At 46.2% G+C, this 22,950-nt stretch overlaps 1 pseudogene; it reads right to left on the reverse strand.

Annotated features, from left to right (window-relative positions):
• Nucleotides 1-7,706: 7,706 nt before the first annotated feature.
• LOC119976877 lies at nt 7,707-7,935 on the reverse strand (annotated as a pseudogene).
• Between the last annotated feature and the right edge of the window lie 15,015 nt (nt 7,936-22,950).

Here is a 22,950-nt window from a genome sequence, read left to right on the forward strand (position 1 = left end):
TTAGCCAGTTCAGCTCCCAGGTCCTGGTATATACGAATCTCGCAGTTCTCCCACTTACTGCTCTGCTCCTTCTTTGCCCACCGCAGGACACGCTCCCGGTCTGTGAAGCAGTGGAATCTTATCACCATCGCCCTTGGTGGTTCGTTCACCCTAGGCTTCCTCGCGAGGTCTCTGTGCGTCCCGTCCAGTTCCAAGAGCCGCAGGAAGGCCCCCGCGCCCATCAGCGTCACCAGCATTGTAGTCACATACGTGCTCGCGTCCGCCCCCTCTGCACCTTCAGGGAGGCCCTGAATTCGCAGGTTTTGTCTCCTAGACCTATTTTCGAGGTCATCCAGTCTCTTCTGCCATCTCTTGCGTAGGGCCTCTTGCGCCTCCACCCTGACTGCCAGGCCCAGGATTTCATCCTCGTTCTCGGATACCTTCCTCTCCACCTCTTTGATCGCCTTCTCCTGCACATTCTGAGTCTCCACCATCTTTTCCATAGAGGCCTTCATAGGGGCCAGCATCTCCGTTTTCAGCTCAGCGAAGCAGCTTCTTAGGAACTCCTGCTGCTCCCTCGACCACTGGGCCCACGTTGCTTGGTCCACGCCGGTTGCCATTTTGTCTTCTCGGACTCGTTCCGCTTGCTTTCCCGCAATCGCTCTCTTCACGGCCCCACTCCTGGTCCCCTCCATGCAGCAGTGAGGGGAGCCTCTCCAGCGTCTCTTCCCATGCCGGGAATCACTGCCGAAGTGCCGCTACATCTCCGTTAAAGGGCCCAAATGTACAATCTCGGCGGGAGCTGCCATGTGCGCGACCTATTCGGACATGGCCGCTACCAGAAGTCAGGCCTTCATGTTAAACAATAACCAGACTCACTTGATTGAAGTGTTGACTAGTGTAGACTTGAGAGATGAACAGACACTTCCAACACTGATGAAGGTTCAACTCAATTTTATTAACTACTTCTAACTAACTAACACACGATGACTGTGGGTCTAAATGATGCTAACTTAAACTAGAGACCTAAGCCTTGTCCGAACCAGTTGATTCTCTCAGCACGTGGTGTGAGTCTGTGCTCGGCTGGATGAGTTCTTGTTACACTCAGAGGCAGCACCCAGAATGAGCGGGAACCGTCTGTGTATCCTAACTGGTGATTGGCTGCGGTGTTTGTACATGTTGATTGGTTCCTGTGTGTGTCCAATAGTGTGTGTCTGCACCATGATATACTGATGTATATTATGACATTGATGGCTTCATATATTGAGACAACTACAATTATCTTACTGAGCCATACACACTAGACGATTGCAGGGTCAATCCCCACATCTTGACAAGGACCACAGTTGGGACACTGCAATACCGTCTTTTGGATGAGGTGTTAAACAGAGGTCTGGTCTATCAGTGTCCCTCTAAATTATCTTTGCTGTGCATAGCCGATATGTTTCAATGCTCAGCACCGTTACATTTTTTTGCGCAGTCATTCATGGCCTCTGTCTTATATGGACCCACTTGTAAGTCGCCTGTGTGGTTCATTCCAAATTGCTGCAGGACTGCATAGCTCAGAGGGAGCTTTGCAAGCTCTCCTCTCAGGTGGGTGAAACAGTGTCCTCACCACTATTTCAAAGCAAAGTGGTTGAACTCTCACCAGTATATTTAACTCTCGTATAACTAATGGCACTTAAAACCATGCATTTTGGTTATTAATAATAATAATAATAATAATAATAATCTTCATTGTCACAAGTAGGCTTATATTAACACTGCAATGAAGTTACTGTGAAAAGCCCCTAGTCGCCACATTCTGCCGCCTGTTCAGATACACAGAGGGAGAATTCAGAATGTCCAATTCACCTAACAAGCACGTCTTTTGGGACTTGTGGGAGGAAACAGGAGCACCCAGGAGGAAACCCACACAGACACGGGGAGAACGTACAGACGCCGCCCAGTGACCCAAGCGGGAATTGAACCCGGGCGCTGTGAAGCAAGTTGTTTATCTCATTGCTGTTTTTGGGACCTTGCTGTCCGCAAATTGATAGCCTCATTTCTCCACAATACAATAATACTTCATTGGCTGTAAAGTGCTTTGGGATGATCAGATGCTGTGAACGAAGCTATATTAATACAAGTCTGTCTTTCTTGGCTGGCAGACAGGGATTTCCTCGCCTGACCATTATCCAGTTACTCCTGTAGGAAAGTTTTCGGTATGTGAATATCGGATGGAAACAGGCTAGACTGATCCCTTCCACACTGAAACAGCCTGCCAGCAATCACTGACTGGAATGACGTGGTGAATAGGGAGGGTGATAACAGAGGTTGCCAGGCCTGACCTCTGCTGTGAGAAGAGAAAGCTTCAAAAGAAATCACTGACTTAACACAATGGTGAATCTCAGGTACCTTCTGGAATAAGGTGTAGATATTAGGAATACAATTAATAGTGCAACACCCAGCCAGACCCTGAGCACCCTGCAGGTGTAATACACAAGCTAACTATTTAATTAAAAATGCTGCACATTTGCTGCTTTTTAATCAGCAATGATTCACACATCATCCTGATCGAGCAGGTGTCAAGAAACTTTTATCTAGACAGTAAGGGAGCTTGTGAGAAATGAAAGAGATGGACATATGTCCAAGAGCTCCCTCTTCAAACAAAATACTAATGAAGCGAATCATGACTGAACATAAGGCCTTAGCTCATATGGCAAGAATGCATTAGGAAGGGTTTTATCAACTGGGTCAGGCCCCTTGTTAAAAAAAAGTTGAAAATAGGGAAGACTTACTACACTTTTAACACAAAATAAATTTTCTCATGGCTTAAAAGACAAACAAGGCAGTGATTGAGTGGCTTGTTATCACATTTTGTTATTATAACTTCAGACTAGAAACCAATTTCTTTTAGCTTAATCAAACAATGATGAGAACCATTAGAATGACTTCCTCCTGTGAACCAGATTTGACAACTCATTTTGCCTTTTGGACACAGTGGGGCTGTGCAGTCTATAGAAAATCCAGGACACAGGCTTAGTAACTAATGGACAGCAGATGGGACAGTCTCCTCGGCACGGGTTCAAATGGGTGCAAAGTTCTGTCAGCGATGCTTCCATTCCAAAAATACAATATCATGGCCTGTTTTATCAAATTAAAAATGGCGCAATTGTACACCCACTGACCACCTACTTCTTAAAATTGTTCTTCCTTGGAATAGAAGGGAATGCGAGCTGCTAATTTGTTTAGGGGTGCTCTAGTTTGATGGATAGGCACACCTTATAGGATGTTTCACACATTATCAAATTAACTCAGAAAGCAACATTGATTTTTAATACCATCAATCCTGAAGCTCTGCAATGGAGGGTTGTCATATACAGAACTACATAACTACAGCGTGGGAGGCGATTCAGCCCAACCAGTCCCTGCTTTCCCACAGGAGCAGGAATTCCATGCCCCCACCCGGTTTCCTCTATTTCCTTCAAATACAAATCAAATCTATTCTTAACTATTAACATGGGTCATGATCTAGCAGCCGTCTTCACCCTGGGCATAAATCCGGTTATGGCCACTAAATCTCGCGAGGGGGCTAAAATGGGATTTCCGCTGGCGAGATCTCGGTTTGAGATCTTCCCTACACCCTGCCGGTGATGTGATTAACGATTTCCATTGATTTAATTAAATTAACTTTACTTAAAATGGCTTTACCCTGTAGCATCCGCCTACAATGGATCCTCCCCCATGGCAGCGTGAGGTCACGCCGGCACAAATCACTACTGGTTTGGAAAACCAGTCATGATGACCACCCGGGGTACAGAGGTGGCTGGAGGCCTTGGGGGTTGAGGGCCAAGGCTGGGCATTGTCCCCTGGCATCCTGACAATACCCTTAATATTTCCATGGTGAGGAGGGGTGTCACCCCAGAGCCCGATCTCCGTAGAGCCAATCTTGCTGCCACTATCAAACACCACCCTGCCAGAGTGATGGTGTAAACCACGCGCAAGATTTTCTGTGCACTAATTCAGTTTTGGTTGCCTTGTGCTACTCAGATTGTCACTTCCCCCTTGTGGCACAGCAACAACTTTTGGCATAAAAACAGAAAGTGCTGGAAAAAAACAGCAGAGCGAGAAACAGAGTTAACGTTTCAAGTCCAAATGACTGTGCTTTGGAAGTTCTGTAGAAGAGCCATAGGGACCCGAAACGTTAACACTGTTTCTCGCTCCACAGATGTGGACAGATCTGCTGAGTTTGTCCAGCACTTTCTGGTTTTTAATTTTAGACTTACAGCATCGGCAGTATTTTGCTTTTATTTTGGTAGCTCTCGTCAATCTGGTCCTCATTCTCCGCCGTTTTTCGCTTTCCTGCACACTCTTCGCCTGCCATTGGTGATGGAGACTTTGGTCGTTTCAGCCCTGTTTTGTTATGCTCTTGTCGTAGCATAAGCTGCTTCCTTGATGTGCACTCTGACACAGGAAGGTTCAGACTTGGAGATAGCTTTAACACATTTATTAAACTGTTAACAATTCTCCTACTTGGATTCGACTCTCCTGTTAATCCTGCTATAGCTACTCAGACTGACGAACCAGTCTGCTACAATCCACGTGGTGGGTGTGATGTGTTCCAAATCAACCCTGTCTACTCACTAAGTGTCTCCACTGGAAAGAGGAAGATCATGTGTGCTGTGTTTTTATATATCGGTTGGTGTAATGCCCTCCTGTGGTAGCTTCACCTGTGTGTGTGTCGTGAATGGCCATTGGTTGTGTCCTATCTTTCTGGCCTATTGGTTAAATGTATGTGTGTCATGGTGCTTCCTCTAGTGTCTATCTAGTCTACATGTATTTACATTAACTCCTTGTGTATTTACAGTGATGCATATCACCACATCCCCCTTTTTTCATGTTACATATTTTCTGTACAGTGTTAAAGAAAATTGAACAAAAACAGGGAGATAAGTGATGCTATGTACAAGTTATGATGACTGTGATGACTATACAATAGTATACAAGACCAAATAATAGTTGTGATGACTTTGAGGATAAGACAATACAAAATAAAAGTTGAGTCCAATAGTTCATGAATTTATATGGTCTGGTATGGAAGTGTCAATGGTGATGTTGTTATTCCACTGTGAATGCCGTCAGTGTCCTGGTGTTTGGTCATCAGGAGGTGTTCAAGTGTTCAAATAACTTCATTGACTGATTTGGAGTCTGTTTGTTTTTTCGATGCTGATGGTAACAATTCTGGATGGCATCTGTCCTGAAAGCCAGGTTGCCTGTTGGTAGTGTAACAAATGTGAATTGGTAAGATGCATCGTCCTGCTATGGTATGTCATTGTACTGAGCTGAGCAGTAACAGTGTCCCGCATTTGCAGAGTTGTACCATGTCGTACCAGTTGTAGTTCCATTGGTGTTGTTTTTGTCGTGCTTGTTGTCGACGTTGTTGCCTTTGGTACGCTTCTCGTTATTGTCTTTGATGTTGTTGTTGTGTTGGTTGGTTTTGTTGCCATGTTTGCTGCGCTCAAGGACCACACTCTGTGGATAATACGAGTTCTTCACACAGTTACTCGTGTCAGCGTGCTTTGCGGCATCTGCTGTTTCCTTGAGCGTGCCATCACTGAGTTTACTGCGCTCCCCGTCTGGAGTTATGTTCGGCTTACTTGAATCAGCTTTGGCTTGTCAATGCTCCCCGTCTGGAGTCTGGTCTGTTTCACCTGAGTCAGTTTTGGCTTGTCGATGCTCCCCGTCTGGAGTCAAAACGTTCAGGAATGCATTTGCCTGTGGAGAGGCTCGAGAGAATGAGGTTTGAAGTAACGTGGTGTCCCTGGAGTCACCAGTAGTCTCACTGTGATTGTCGAGTGCCTCTGTACACACTAGCTGAGGTCTGTCACATTGCACATCTTGTATGGGAAGTGGGATGCCGTCGTCACTTGTCGCACATACAGTGGGTAGAGCCTCAGTGGCTTCTTGTTGTTCACTTGAGCTGGGTAGACTGTCAGTCTTCTTGTTCACTGGAGAGTGGTAGACTGACATAGTCTTCTTGCTGTGCACTTGAGCATGGCAGACTGTCATAGTCTTTCTGTTGTTCACTTGCACATGGCAGACTTGCATTGTCTGCTGCTGGTTGCTCAGAGGAGGTTGCTAGACCCTCATAGTCTTGTTCATGCAAGGACTGCACTCTGGAGTCTTGCGTTCCTTCAAACATGGAGTCTGTCCACGAGCTCACTGTGGAGGCTTGTGTCACTGTCTCTGTGGAGTCTTGCAGCATTCCCTGTGTCGAATCGTGCATTGGTCTCGCTGTGGAGTCTTTCATCAATTTCTGTGTGGAGTCGGGGACTCTTCGCGGTGCGTGGACCACTCTCTGAGTGGCAGCAGGCCGCTCTCTGTGGGCTTCTACCGCTCTCTGTCTCTTGGCGTCAGGCTGCAGCATAATCCTGCACTTACGAGTCGGGATGTCATATGTGCTGGGCTGAGGATTCCCCAATCCGAAGAACTCGTCGTCGGGGTCTTCAATGCACAACACGTCTAGTTGCGGTTCGGATTTGGTATTGGGATAGCCACCTCCCAAGATGAAATCTTCGTCTGAGTCGTAGTCTTCTAGGACCATATCATCACGTTTTGTGTCGGAGCTGGCATTGGGCTTGCGATGTCCAAAGAAGAATTCAAGGACTGAGTCATAGTCTTCAAGGACTGTACCATCTCTTTGGGCGATGCTAACTGCTTGTTGCAGGGTTCTGCGGAGGTTACTTTCAGCTACTGGTCGAATTTCAGGCATTGTGCTGTCGTTCCAGGTGAAAGAATTTGGTTTTGAGGCTTTACATTTTTTTTTGTGTTTTGGGACATTTCCCCTTTAAGTGGGGATGGTGTGGGGCCTCTGACGTCACGATGCTTGTGATGGAGAGCGTGGGAAGCGATCGCGCATGCTCAGATCGCTGTTCCTTTACTTGGGGCCCTTTTCGCAATTGTGCATGTGCAGCAGCTTTTCCAAGATGGCTGCAAATCAAATCCGCCGTTCGTTGCTGCAAGCCTACCTCGTGGTGAGTTTTGGCACCTCTTTTACCTTTTATTCTTGTATGTTCCTCGCAGAATTCTTGGAGTTTGTCCAGGACTGCCTGGAAGTTGCTCTTGTTTCACCCCTTTGCATATTTGAAGGTCTGGAGGTTCTGGACTCCTCCTCGCTCTCCACCCTTTTAGAAAACATCGTTAAACTAATCACTCCTCACATTTCCTATGATCTGGAACGTACCTCTTACTGTCCAGTATCTAGATGATGATATTGTGGTGTGGGGATGGTAAAAGAGAATCCCTGCTACATACATGAGCTCCTGTGATCGCACATGTGCCCTCATGTGTATGCTCCTGCTGTATGGAAATGACTCTGGCAAGATACCATCCAACTAACCAGTTTATCTTAAATATGGGTGTGGGGCAGCACAGTGGCGCAAGTGGATAGCACTACAGCCTCACGGTGCCGAGGTCCCAGGTTCGATCCCGGCTCTGGGTCACTGTCCGTGTGGAGTTTGCACATTCTCCCCATGTTTGCGTGGGTTTCGCCCCCACAACCCAAAAAATGTGCAGGGTAGGTGGATCGGCCATGCTAAATTGCCCCTTAATTGGAAAAATAATAATTGTGTATTCTAAAAAATTTTTTAAAATACGTGAGTGAATTAACTGACATCTGGCCCTTTAGACTTCCTAATCACAATGAGGAAAAATATTCAAAGTTGTGCTGAATTATGTGCCTTGTTTTTTTTTTAACCCATTACTTTGTCAGAGTTACAAAGCCAGAGCTCAGAGTGTGGACAGGGGCGAACCCCTAATTCAGCTCCTTGCCTGCACCAAAAATCAATTCAAATTGAATCCAATTGATGGTCTCCACAAGAGAGACAACAGGCATTATACATGATCCTACGTTCATCTTAGCCAAAAGGCCAAGAAGCGCTACGCTTGATCTTAGCCAAAAGGCCGAGAAGCGATTTATATTCCTTGCAAACCAATTAATGTTCCAAATTACCATAGCAACCAGCTGCCTGCCGTGTGTGCTGGCTTTAATGTTAAGGCAAAGTGTAACCCACGATGACATTACACCGTGGCTCAGAGGTAGCTCTCTCACCTCAGAGTCAGAGGTGCTGAGTTCAAGGCCTACTCCAGATGCTTCAGTATATGATCTACACTGACCAAACTCATCATAGGAAACAGTCAATCTCTAAAAAGAAAGGAATGAGGAGTAAAGTGAGAGTATGAGAATAGATTAGCAGTGCACATTCAGGGAAAGCCTTATATAAACACAGAAGTAATCAAAGGAAGCCTGGGACTAATTAGGAACTGAAGTGGAGACAGGCAGCTTGGCTAAGATATTGAGTGTACTTTGTATAAGTATTTACTACTGAATATAGCAGTGGAGGGGTTTGGGGGCAGTAACAATGTTGGTTGGATAAAAATAGCTAAAGAGAAGGTACTTAAAAAGTTGGCAGTCCTCAAAGTAGAAATGTCATCCAGCTTGAATGGGATGCGTCTTAGGTTACTGAGGGAAGGGCTGGAGTGAATGATAGCTCACGACCTGCACAGGCCCTGTAAAAAGCTGTACTTCAGGCAAATTGTCAATAAACGGAGACAAGACGCTGGGAGATTGTTGTTTCCTCAATACCCATTTACACATGGACACGTTTAAGTACATTCCCTCTGAGAAATTGCAGAACCTGAGGTCACAATATCACTATCCTCGGATTATTGGGGAGGGAGGGAGGGGGGGGGGGCGGGGGTAGTTCTGGAGGATCACAAATGTTACACTCCTGTTCACAAAGGGGAGAGTGATAAACCTGATAAGTAACAGGTCAGTCAACCTAATGTGGTGGTGGGAAAACTTTGAGAGACAAGAACTGATATTTGGAAAAGTGCAGACTACTAAAGCACACATTTGTTAGAGGTAAGTTGTGTTGTACTAACTTGATCGAGTTTTGATGAAATAACAGACGTGGTTAGAATAATACGGTGGATGGTGTGTGTATGGATTTTGTAGAAACATTTGACTAAATGCCTCATCGTAGAAAAGCAAAATATTGCAAATGCTGGTAAAAACAGAAAAATGTTGGAAATACTCAGCAGGTCTGGCAGCATCTGTGGAGAGAGAAACAGAATTAACATTTCAGGTTGATGATCTTAAAGATTAAAAATATAAAAGGTTTTAAGCAGTCCAGAGGCAGAGAAAAGTGGGTGGGTGGGGGGGGGGGGGGGGAGAAGAAAAATAATAAAATGGAAGGTTTGCAATCGAGTTGAAGGGAGGAGAGATTAAATGACAAAACTGATGATGGTGCAAAGCCAAAAGGGGTGGTAATGAGACAAGTAAAGAAACAACAATGGATTGAAAGAAGGCTTAAATGACAGCAGAATTATCAAAAGTTGCTATCTGAATAAATGATAGCATTGGGGGATAGGGTGGGAGTGGGGCAAGGTAGGGTGCTCTTTTGCTCTTTCAGAGGGTCGGTGCAGACTCGATTGGCTGAATGGCCTCCATCTGCACTGTAGGAGTTCTATGGCTACAGTCTGAAATTGTTGAGCTCAGTGTTGAGTCCGCAAGTTTGTGAAGTAGTTATTGAAAGATGAGGCATTATTCCTCGGACTTCAATTGAGCTTCATTGGAATGGCATAGAAGGTCAAGGATAGAGAGATATCAGAGTTGAAGTAAGGTGGAGAATCAAAATGACAGCTTCAGAATCATGCTTCCTGTGTGAACAGAGGTGTTCCACAACGCGGTCACCCAGTCCGCATTTGGTTTCCCCCATGTAGAGAAGTCCACCTCATGAGCAGCACTAAACTGAAAGAAGTATAATGAAATCATCTGGAAGGAATGATCGGGGCCCTGAATGGTGGGAAGCGAGAAGGTAAAAGGTCAGGGCTGGGATTCTCCCCTACCCGGCCGGGGGGGGGGGGGGGGGGGGGGGGGGGTGTCCCACCGTGGAGTGGCGTGAACCACTCCGGCATCAGCCCGCCCCAAAGGTGCGGAAGTCTCCGCACCTTTAGGTGCCAAGCCCTAACCTTGAGGGGCTAGGCCCGCGCCAGAGTGGTTGGCGCTTCGCCAGCTGGCGTGGACGGCCTATGGCGCCATGCCAGCCGGGGCCGAAGGGACTTCGCCGGCCGGCGTAAGTCTCCACATGCGCCGGAGCGTCAGCGGCTGCTGACGTCATCCCCGCGCATGCGCAGGGGAGGAGGTCACTTCCGCCTCCGCCATGGTGAATTCCATGGCGAAGGTGGAAGGAAAAGAGTGCCCCCACGGCACAGGCCCAAAGAGCTCTTAAAACAGCATCTTAATGCAGGAAAGAGAGGAAGAGAGGTTCAGAAAGGGCATTCCAGAGTTTGGGGCCTAAACAGACGAAGTCACAGCCTCCAGTGGTGGGACGATTAAATTTGGGGATATCAAGAGGCCAGAATTAGAGGAACACAGAGATCACAAAGGATTGTGGAACTGGAGACCAATGTGAGGGGCAGGAAGTTTAGGGTGCGGTGGGGGAACCTTTTTATCCAGAGGGTGGTGATGGTCTGGAACACACTGCCAGGGACGGTGTAGAGGTGGGTTGCCTCATATCTTTTAAAAAGTACCTGGACGAGCATTTGGCACACCATAATATTTAAGGCTATGGGCCAAGAGCTGGTAAAGGGGATTAGGTAGTAGGCCAGTTGTTTTTCATGTGTCATGGCAGTCTTGATGGGCCGAAGGCCTCTGCTGCATTTGTATTTCTGTGATTCTGTGATTCTGTGAGAACAGGGGTGATTGGGGAACAGGACTTGGTGCGAGTTAAGATAAGGCTGCAGAGTTTTGGATTACCTCAACTTTATGGTTCCAGGTTGGTGGAGACCAATCTGAAGTGCATTGGAAGAATCATGTCTGCAGGCAACGAAAGTTTGGATGAAGGTTTTAGCAGCAAACGGGCTGAGGCAGGTGCAGAGCAGGTGCAGAGCAGCCCTTTCCACCAGCAGGAACCTTCAGCCCCTCCCCTGCAGTGTGATGGGGGAGCCACGCAAAACAGCATAGACATCGACAGGAACGGAAAATTCCCTCAGCAGCCATTGGCGCGAGCAGCCTCCATCAGCAGAAAACACACCACGAGGGTGGTGGAAAATCCCACCCTAGGGTGATGTTATAAAGGTGGAAATGGGCGATCTTAGTGATGATGCCAAATAGGTGGGGGGGAAACATATCGGAGTCAAATATGACAATGAGGTTATGAACAGTCTTTTGAGCCTCAGATAATTGTCAGAGGGATGAATGGAGCTGGTAACTTCATTCAGTTTTCTCAAAATTTGATCATTTAGAGACATTCGAGGGGTCAAGAGAGATGGTGGTGATGTAGCGCTGGGTGTCATCAGTGTACCATAGAACCACAGAATTCCTACATTGCAGATGGAGGCCATTCAGCCCTTCGAGTCTGCACCAACCTTCTGAAAGAGCACCCTACCCAGACCCACACCCTCACATCTGACCTTGCTTATTCTTAAGCAGGACAAAGACCCGCTGCAGTGTGGCTCGTATAGGCCGATTTCACTCCTTAATGTGGATGCCAAGTTTTTGGCGAAGGTCCTGGTCACTAGGATTGAGGATTATGTCCCAGGAGTGATACATGAGGATTAGACGGGATTTGTGAAGGGCAGGCAGTTGAATGCAAATGTGCGGAGGCTTTTGAATGTAAATGTGATAAGCATACAAAGTGGCAAAGATTAGTGGGAGACTAGAGGACTGGGAAATCTTTAGGGGGCAACAGAAAGCTACTAAAAAAGCTAGAAAGAAGAGTAAAATAGATTATGAGAGTAAACTTGCTCAGAATATAAAAACAGACAGTAAAAGTTTCTACAAATACATAAAACAAAAAAGAGTGGCTAAGATAAATATTGGTCCTTTAGAGGATGAGAAGGGAGTTTTAATAATGGGAGATGAGGAAATGGCTGAGGAACTGAACAGGTTTTTTGGGTCATTCTTCACAGTGGAAGACACAAATAACATGCTAGTGACTGATAGAAATGAGGCTATGACAGTTGAGGACCTTGAGAGGATTGTTATCACTAAGGAGGTAGTGATGGGCAAGCTAATGGAGCTAAAGGTAGACAAGTCTCCTGGCCCTGATGGAATGCATCCCAGAGTGCTAAAAGAGATGGCATGGGAAATTGCAAATGCACAAGTGATAATTTACCAAAATTCACTAGACTCTGGGATGGTCCCGGTGGATGGGAAATTAGCAAACGTGACACCACTGTTTAAAAAAGGAGGTAGGCAGAGAGCGGATAATTATAGGCCAGTGAGCTTAACTTCAGTAGTAGGGTAGATGCTGGAATCTATCATCAAGGAAGAAATAGCGAGGCATCTGGATAGAAATTGTCCCATTGGGCAGACGCAATATGGGTTCATAAAGGGCAGGTCGTGCCTAACTAATTTAGTGGAATTATTTGAGGACATTACCAGTGCAGTAGATAACGGGGAGCCAATGCATGTGGTATATCTGGATTTCCAGAAAGCCTTTGACAAGGTGCCACACAAAAGGTTGCTGCATAAGATAAAGATGCATGGCATTAAGGGTAAAGTAGTAGCATGGATAGAGGATTGGTTAATTAATAGAAAGTAAAGAATGGGGATTAATGGGTGTTTCTCTGGTTGGCAATCAGTAGCTAGTGGTGTCCCTCAGGGATCCGTGTTGGGCCCACAATTGTTCACAATTTACATAGATGATTTGGAGTTGGGGACCAAGGGCAATGTGTCCAAGTTTGCAGATTACACTAAGATAAGTGGTAAAGCGAAAAGTGCAGAGGATACTGGAAGTCTGCAGAGGGATTTGGATAGGTTAAGTGAATGGGCTAGGGTCTGGCAGATGGAATACAATGTTGACAAATGTGAGGTTATCCATTTTGGTAGGAATAACAGCAAACGGGATTATTATTTAAATGATAAAATATTAAAGCATGTTGCTGTGCAGAGAGACCTGGGTGTGCTAGTGCATGAGTCACAGAAAGTTGGTTTACATGTGCAACAGGTGATTAAGAAGGCAAATGGAATTTTGTCCTTCATTGCTAGAGGGATGGAGTTTAAGACTAGGGAGGTTATGCTGCAATTGTATAAGGCGTTAGTGAGGCCACACCTGGAGTATTGTGTTCAGTTCTGGTCTCCTTACTTGAGAAAGGACATACTGGCACAGGAGAGTGTGCAGAGGAGATTCACTAGGTTAATCCCAGAGTTGAAGGGGTTGGATTACAAGGAGAGGTTGAGTAGACTGGGACTGTACTCGTTGGAATTTAGAAGGATGAGGGGGGATCTTATAGAAACATTTAAAATTATGAAGGGAATAGATAGGATAGATGCGGGCAGGTTGTTTCCACTGGCGGGTGAAAACAGAACTAGGGGGCATAGCCTCAAAATAAGGGGAAGTAGATTTAGGACTGAGTTTAGGAGGAACTTCTTCACCCAAAGGGTTGTGAATCTATGGAATTCCTTGCCCAGTGCAGCAGTTGAGGCTCCTTCATTAAATATTTTTAAGGTAAAGATAGATAGTTTTTTAAAGAATAAAGGGATTAAGGGTTATGGTGTTCGGGCCGGAAAGTGGAGCTGAGTCCACAAAAGATCAGCCATGATCTTGTTGAATGGTGGAGCAGGCTCGAGGGGCCATTTGGGCTACTCCTGCTCCTAGTTCTTATGTTCTTATTATGATGCTCTCGGAGGGGGGAGGGATGCAGAAGTGGTGGCGGCCACGGACGCAGAGAAGGCCTTTGACCGGATGGAGTGGGAGTACCTGTGGGAGGTGCTGGGTAGGTTTGGCTTTGGGGAGGAGTTCACAGGGTGGGTTAAATTGTTATACCAGGCCCCGGTGGCGAGTGTATCGACGAACCGGTTGAGGTCAGAGTACTTTAGACTATATCGTGGAAGGAGGCAGGGGTGCCGCCTGTCCCCCCTGCTGTTTGCTTTGGCAATTGAGCCATTGGCCATGGCACTGAGGGAATCTAAAGCTGGAGGGGGTTTGGTTCGGCGGGGGGGGAGGAGCACCACGTCTTACTATATGCGGATGATTTGCTTTTATATATTACAGATCCGGTGGAGGGGATGGGGGAGGTTATGCAGACCCTCAGGGAGTTTGGAGACTTCTCGGGGTATAAGCTTAATGTTGGGAAGAGCGAGCTCTTTGTGCTGCATGCCGCGGGGCCAGGAAAAGAGGTTGGAGGAGCTGCCTTCAGGTACATGCAGGTTCGGGCGTGTGTCAGGAAGCAGGTAGGAGAATTTCCATTGCTGCCTGCCCGAAGGATACAGGGCAGGGTGATTTCGGGTGTGTGGGTCGGAGAGGGTGAGATCTCGGAGATATACCAGGAGCTGCAGGAGGCGAAGGAAGCCTCGGTGGAGGAGTTGAAGGGCAAATGGGAGGAGGAGCTGGGTGAGGATCTGGATGAGGGCCTGTGGGTTGACGCCATGGGCAGGGTCAATTCCTCCTCATCTTGCGCCAGGATCAGCCTGATCCAGTTTAAAGTGTTACACAGGGCGCATATGACAGGGGCGAGGATGAGTACGTTTTTTGAGGTGGAGGACAGATGTGTGAGGTGTTCAGGGAGCCCAGCAAACCACGCCCATATGTCTGGGCGTGCCCGGCGCTTGCTGAGTTCTGGAAGGGCTTTGCAAAGGTCATGTCCAAGGTCTTTGGACACTCGGGTAAAATCGAGTTGGGGATAGCGTTATTTGGGGTATCGGAGGATCCGGGAGTGCAGGAGTTGAAAGAGGCCGGAGTTCTGGCCTTTGTCTCCTTGGTTGCCCGGAGAAGGCTCTTGTTATTGTGGAGGTCACCTGAGGAGGGAGCAGTGCTCCGAAAGCTAGTATTTGAAACAAACATGTTGGACTTTAACCTGGTGCTGTAAGACTTCTTACTGTGCTCACCCCAGTCCAACGCCGGCATCTCCACATCATTTCAAAAGTTGCAAATTGACTATAAAGAATTTGGGCCATGCCAAGGTTGTGAAGTGGCACAATAGAAATAAAAGTTCGATCACTTTTAAACTGAGTTTAACCATAATAGCAACATTATAAATTAAAGGATCACAGAAACAGCATGGGCAATAAAACCCAAAACACTAAAGAAAGGGTGACTAACGGTGTGCGATGACATTCTGGCACAGCTGGAAATGGAGGTTCCTGGTAGCCTTTCTGCCTCCTCGGTGGTCTATTGGTTTAATATATCAGAGTAGGACATGGAGAGGAAGAGGTTAGATTGGGTTGTTGAGAAAGTTCACATGAATTCCAACGGATGGAGTGACACAAAGTTTCAGGGTGTCGAAGGATGACAAGGAAAAGGAGGAAAATATCAGGAAAAACCTGCAACTGGCATCAGCCTTCCGACTTCACCAGCTCCAATTCCCTCTTGTTGGTTGATACTCCAGGTGCTTCAAGGGTTCTTCCTAAAGTGGAACAAGAGAGGGTCAGATGTTGAGGGGTCGACCACCTGTGGCCAATTCCATTCTGGTTATATTTACTACTGAGGAGAATGAAGAAAGACGGAATGATATGAAGTTAAATCGAAGTGTCAGCAGTCAGATCGTAATGGAGATCATTAAAGGTACACCAGCGAAGCAATTACACAGTACATGAAGCTATTGGAAATGCGACTACACAGGTGAATGTGACTGAAGGAGCACCTGCAGGGAAGACTTGTGGTGAAGGTAAAAACCTCTTGGGTATGGATGGCAAGCAACTAATTTTTCAGAATGATGATTAAGGGAGCAGAGTTTAAGTTGCAGACATGTTTAGTGCAGTCTACTTCTGAAAACGTTCCTCTTATTCTACTTGTTACTATCATCCAACCTCTCGCAGTACCATGTTGCTGTGCACTGGGTTGTGGAGTTGGCACCCACTGCCAAAGATATCACTTTCTACAGAGGCTGGCAGCATTCCTTCAGGAGAGTCACAGCTCCTGTTCTAACTGGGTCTCTCATTCCCTGGTGAATGGGGTTCAGCAGCACTTCCACTGCTGCCTCAGAGATCCGGAGACTCCCCAAAGCGCCCCATTCCCCAAGTGATGGCTTCTGCATGGGTGAGATTCCCAACACCTGTATACATGAAAATGACCATAGAAACATCAGTAAGATCAATGCTAATGTGGCCTCATAATTCCAGCAGTAGTTAAAAGACTGAAGAAAATCTGCATTTAATGTCAACATTGGCAAGGCCTCTAGACTGCACTTCTCCAAAGTAGGACGAGGGGCAGCATTGTAGAGCACAGCCCACAGTCCCGACAAGGTTAGCATTTGTTGTCCATCCCCAATTTCTTTTATTTTTTAATTGCTTTATCAGAGTTACAAAGCCAGAGCTCAGATTGTGGACAGGGGCAAATCCCTAATCCAGCTCCTTGCCTGCTCCAAAATCCAATTCAAATCGAATCCAATTCATGGTCCCCACAAGGGAGACATACCAGATCCAGGCATTACACCGGGCCTCACGCTCATCTTACCAAAAGGCCGAGAAGCGATTCCATCCCTAATTTCTGTTGAGAAGGTGGTGGTGAGCCGCTTTCTTGAACTGCTGCAGTCCATCAGGTTCAGGTTTTGTAGCAGTTTGTTACAACTGAATGAGGATTAGGAGTCAACCAAATTGCTGTGCATCAAGTCACATATAGGCCAGACCATGCGAGGATGACAGATTTCGTTCCCAGATTGTTTTTTGACAATCGATGATAGGTTCATGTAAATTCTTTCCAAGCGCAATTCTGAACTTTTATTCCCCCCCCCCAAATATAACCATTGCCCTACACCACCTTCCCCTCTAAGGCCTACATGTTCCAGTGCTCGATGACTAGCCCAGGCCATGTAGGTGTGCCTGTGGCAACACTAAGCCTCTGAATTCCAAGTGCATTAGAGTCACGCTGCGGAGGCCTGTTGCTGTAATGTGGGAAATTCAGAGCTGGTGGAAGAATAAACCTGCCTGAATATAAACAAACAATGGAGCACAGTCATTGTAGCCAGTAAACCATTGACCCATCACATTGCACATCTGCTATTGAGCACTCTGTTAAGCCCTTGTTCAGATTCTACTGTATCCTGGCTCCTTTAAGCCGAGCAATCAGGGCTCCAAACCTAAATCCCAGATTAATTAGAGTTCCATTCCGTCTTATGTGTCACAAAGCCCACCGAGCTTGTACGAATCAATACTTTTATAAAATTTGTTCTTCCGGAGTAAACATACTGGAGATGTATGCGCTGCTGTTTGTAGCACAATAGATAGAGCTGCAGGTTAGCAGTGATCTTTCACCTTAAGGATCTGAATTCTGTAGTTCCTCTATAAACTGCCTACAATGAACTCAGAAAAGATGCTGTGCAGAGAAAAGGGAGAGGCAAGGCACCCTCATTCCAGCTTGCACACAGCAAGCGAATGCTCCCCTTCAAGGGACAACTTCTTTTGGGGAGTGTCTACTCTCCACCTGACAGCTGATCCTGCATCCCAGCGAGGGCTAGCTTTGCCACACTGAGGTGGGTGGCCCTGGGAAAAGATGTGGCTGATCACTGCACCGCTAATGCAGACAACATGGGCCAAAACTTTGCCTTGGGGATAGGAAAACGGAGCCAGGGGTGTTTCCAGGGTGGCATGGTAGCACAGTGGTGAATACTGTTGCTTCACAGCACCAGGGTCCCAGGTTCGATTCCCAGATTGGGCCACTGACTGTGCGGAGTCTGCACGTTCCACATTCTCCCTGTGTCTGTGTGGGTTTCCTCCGTGTGCTCCGGTTTCCTCCCATAAGTCCCAAAGATGTGCTGTTAAGTAATTTGGACATTCTGAATTCTCCCTCCATGTACCCGAACAGGCGCAGGAATGCGCCGACTAGAGGCTTTTCACAGTAACTTCATTGCAGTGTTAATGTAAGCCTATGTGTTACAATAAAGATTATTGTTATTTCCTGGTCACAAACTCACTGCTGGGGTGGAAACATTAATTCACCTGGAATTTCAACTATGGCATCCCCATAAATTTACAAGGAGACAGATACTGAATCAAAGGCCTTCCAGCTTCAGCAATGCAACTGGCTCCACTAATGAGTAAGTAATTGAGATGGTGCTTCATTAAGGTGCCTCCTTGGTTACTTTTTAAGAATTTGAATAAAAGATAAGAGAACACAGCAAGGCCATCACTGTGTGTGGGAGCCCCTCTACAAGGCAGTTATTGGTCTCTAAGCCTGCCTGGAGAGCATGGCACCCCCAGCCTGCTGTTGGGAGGTGCCTTTCGGCAGGTAGTTAATCCCTGTCTCACTGGAAAACTGGAGGCTGACTGGAAAGCCCCAGTGGGCCTCTGTTACTTACTCAAACCCAACTGCCAATCTGGTTCATGGGCCTGTCTTGTTATGCTCTAAGTGTGGCATACACGGCTTCCTTGTGGTGCACTTGACAAAGGAAGGTTCAGATGTGGAGATAACTTCAACACGTTTATTAAACTATTTACACTTCTATTACTCAGGTTCAACACTACTGCTAATCCTACTACAGCTACTCAGACTGACGAACCAGTCTGCTACAATCCACGTGGTGGGAGTGATATTGAATCAACCCTGTGTCTGTACTCACTGACTGTCTCCACTGGAAAGAGGCAGATCATGTGTGTGGTATCCTTTATATATGGGTTGGTGTAATGCCCTCCTGTGGTTGTGTCACCTCTGTGTGTATCGTGAATGCCCATTGGTCGTGTCCTATCTAACTGAACTATTGGTTGAGTGCGTGTGTGTCTCTCTGGTGCTCCCTCTAGTGTCTAGCTAGTCTACATGTATTTACAGTAACCCCTTGTGTATTTGGAGTGATGCACATCACCACAGGGCCGATGTCAAGAAAGGAGTCAGTAAACTGGCGCACCAACTGGCCTCATCATTTTCAGTCCCACCGCCTTGCCGCCTGCCCTCGCTGGGGCCCCGAAAGGTCAGCCCATTTTTCTGTCAGCCCCACGGGTACATGAACTCCTCGCGCTGTCGTGGTTAAACTGTCAGGAACATCAAAACAAAGAGGAAAGCAATCCAGAGGCACCCAAACTGTATTTCATAGTTTATTCTGTACAATATTAATTGAAATATATGATACAGCATCTAAGGATTCACTCCAGTAAAAGGCTTGTAGTCTGTACGAGATCAGGAAGCTGGATCAGGACAATATGCTCTTGAACAGAATGCTCACAGAATCAATTGTGTTGTTGTAAAATTCAATGTGATTGTGAACCACATAACAATAAAATGAGTACAAATTCCAAAACAAGAAAACATTAAAACAGGTACATTCCTTAATGCGACGAAGTTCATTGAGGATCTGTGGTCCTTGCATTGGCATCTTTGGTAGGTGGAAGTTACCCACGGTTACTAAAGTGCCAGATACGTTATGGATTTAACCCAGCAGAAAGAGAAGGGTCAATCCTGGTGTACGTAATTCATACTGTGAAATTCAAAATTAACCTTATGTTTATAAAACAACCTCTATCCACTGTCAATCATGCAAAAACAGCTCAACCAACACACGCAGAAATGAAATAAGAGTTCAGGTTCAACAATTGAGGGCTTCTGGCCTAGTGGGCCATTAACAACCATCACAGCTAACAGAGATTTCTAGAACTAGCCATATACTTACCAAGCCAATGTTACACAATGTTGTCAGCTTCCTCTCCACCTGTCTTCCCAATTGCCAAACTTCAACCAGTGGCACAAAATCTAAACGCTCGATCGGTTAACTGTTTCCCTGTCAAGCCAAATGCCAGGCTGCCCTGCTTGATGCTCAGACCCACTACCTCAGTCAAGTGAGAGTCCACAGTCCTTGTCGCAATCTTATTGACAGAGGTGGGTGAATGTCCTCAATCTCAGACTGTATGTTAACCAGATACGCTCTTCAATTGTTTCCTCAGTGCCAACGCAGTCCCTCACTCTGCCTCAATCTGACAGCTGCGCCACTCTGACTCTTTTCTATGATCCCAGAGCTGTCTAACTTTAATTCTCTCTTCATGATGCCAAGTGTCGGTCACCCTGATGCTTTTCCATATTTTCAGTAGCGCCTGGCACTCAGTTAAAAATCCTTAGTCACGCGAGCCTTCAGCTTTGTGGCACCTGATCATTATTTTCTATGTATATATGGGAAATTTGAGGTTTTCTCTTCCACTGAGATTTGCTGCTGAGGCAGAGAATGCTTGTTCTGCAAATATCAGCCATTTCAACAAATTAGGATCATTTTCTTTCCTTCTTCTTAAGGCAATGACCTACAATGAGGGCCCAATTCAACAGCTGGTAACCCTTCAGTATCTTTTCTTTACAAGATAGCTCAGCCCAATGCTCTCTTCACCTAACAGGCACTCACCCATTTAGCAGGAATTATTAAACACCACTTTGGAGTTAAGCCATGGTTGAGTTTTTCCTCCCTAGCCTGGAGATGCAAAAGCCAATTACAGCATATGCCTCATGATGTGAACAATCTTTAAGCTATGGTTGGTTATAGCATGTTACTATTCCAATGCACAACCTCCTACATTGCACTCTCTGTAAACCCGAACGCACCAAAACACTGCTGCCTTTATCCAACCTCGTACCACGTTCCGTTCATCCATCACCCTATGGTCTCAGACCTACATCATATCCCAGTCCAGCAACCGCTCCATTTAAATTTTCATCCTTGTTTTCACACTCCTCCATGGCCTTGCGCTTCCCAATCTCTGAAATCTCCTCCTGTGCTACAAACCCCCAATTCTAACCCAAGATAAAAGCAAATTACTGCAGATGCTGGAATCTGAAACAATAACAGAAAATGCTGGACAATCTCAGCAGGTCTGACAGCATCTGTGGAGAGAGAAGGGAGCTAACCTTTCGAGTCTGGATGAGTATTTGTCAGAGCTTTGACGAAGAGTCATCCAGACTGGACATGTTAGCTCTGTTGTCTCTCCACAGATGCTGTCAGATCTGCTGAGATTGTCCTATTTCTGTCCCAATTCTAGTCTCATGTGCATTTCCAATTTACTCCATTGCATCATTGTCAGCTGTGCTGTCACAGTCTGTTGTCCAGGCCCCAAGGTCTGGAATTCCCTCCCTAAACCTCTCCAACCTAATCTCCGACTTTAAGATTCTCCTTAAAACCTACCTTTTTTACTGAACTTTGGTTTATTTCTACTAATGTCTCCATCCGTGGCATCGAATCAAGTTTTGATTTAATAAGGCTCTGTGGGAGGTTTTACTAAGTTAAAGGTGCTACATAAATGCAAGTTGTTGTTGCATTACCAATCAGGAAACAAATGCTCCCATCATTCCATAGCACAGTATTCTTGAGGATAAGTTGGACCATTCACAGGCACTGAAGTAACTGCCAATGCAGAAAATCCTTCCACAACTAAGGAATGTACAAACTCAAAGCTATTTGTGTTTATGTACAGTCAATGCGGTTAAACACTCAATGCATACATTGGGCCAATACTTTTGGTGTTCTCAGCCCACATCAGCACTCACCAGATTTACTGGAGGGTGACCAGCACCAATTTCAAGTGTATTTTCTTAAGGTTGATTCACAGATAAGCAACAAATAGAAAGCAAGTTGAAGCAGCCCTATGCTGTGGCCAGATTTAGCTGGGGTGGGGGCGGGGGGGTTTAATATCACAGCCTGAAGTGAGAAGACTGCAGTTAGGGATTAAAGCTGTATGACCGCCAACTGGTCACCTCAGAAAATGAGGGAAGACTCTTCCTCAATTCACAAATTTATATCATTAACTACGAAGAATCAATTAATCCACTGCCGGCTTGGGTTGTTCGTTATGTGCACCAGGTAGGGCAACGTGTAGCAGGGGAGCCCAAACCACCACCCACAGAGTTGCTTGTGGCCTTTTGGCCCTGATATCCACGCCCTCAAAGCTAAGACACCACAGGCCTACTTGCACTTATATTTCTTACTCACGGCTTTGTCCCGTTTGAGCTTTGAGCCAGTTTTGGAGGGACCTGTTCTTAGTCCTGTGGATAAATCCTAAATCAATACACCAAGAACTGTTAGTGTCAACAAATGCCAGGTATAGGTAAAATAACAGTTTAAGGGTGGCCTCCATTAGGCTTCATAGCACACACTTAAATCAACCCAGGAAGACCTGCCATTGAGCTTCTGTTGCTTGTTTGGCATAATTTTCTTTTTCATTTGCTTACAGGACGTGGAGGTCGCTGGCTATGTCAACATTTATTGTCCATCTCTAACTGATCTTGAGACAGTGGTGATGAGCTGCCTTCTTGAACCACTGCAGTCCATGTGTTGGTAGAGAAGGAGTTTCAGGATTTTGACCCAGTGACAGTGAAGGAAATTTGATATAGTTTCAAGTGAGGGTGGTGTGTGGCTTGGGGGCGGGGGGAACTTGCAGGTGGTGGTATTTCCTTGCATCTGCTGCCCTTGTCCTTCTAGGTGTTAGGAATTGAGTGTTTGAAAGGTGCTGTCGAAGCCTGGATGAGTTGCTGTGATGCATCTTGTAGATGGTACACACGGTTGCCACCACGCATTGGTAGTGGTGGAGGGAGTGAAAGCTCAAGGTGGTGGATGGGGTGCCAGTCAAATTGGCTGCTTTATCCTGGATGATGTTGAGCTTCGAGTATTGTTGGAACTGTAATCATCTAAGCAAGTGAAGAGTATTCCATTACACTCCTGACTTGTGCCTTGTACATGGTGGACAGACTTTGAGGAGCCAGGAGGTGAGAGATTCTCTGCAGAATTCCAGCCTCTGACCTGCTCTTATAGCTACAGTGTTTATATGGCTGATCCATTTTTGTTTCTGGTCAATGGTAACTTCCAGGACGTTTGTAGTAATGGTAATGCCATTTAATATTAAAGAGAGATGGTTATAGCACTGCGGCCTTGTACCCGGCTCCGAGACAAGGTCTGTGTGGAGTTTGCACATTCTCCCCGTGTTTGCGTGGGTTTTGTCCCCACAACCCAAAAGATGTGCAAGCTAGGAGGATTGGCCATGCTAAATTGCCCCTTAATCGGGAAAAAAAATGAATTGGGTACTCT

Source organism: Scyliorhinus canicula, chromosome 13 (assembly GCF_902713615.1).
Source record: "Scyliorhinus canicula chromosome 13, sScyCan1.1, whole genome shotgun sequence".
In the NCBI taxonomy this organism is placed as follows: Eukaryota; Metazoa; Chordata; class Chondrichthyes; order Carcharhiniformes; family Scyliorhinidae; genus Scyliorhinus; species Scyliorhinus canicula.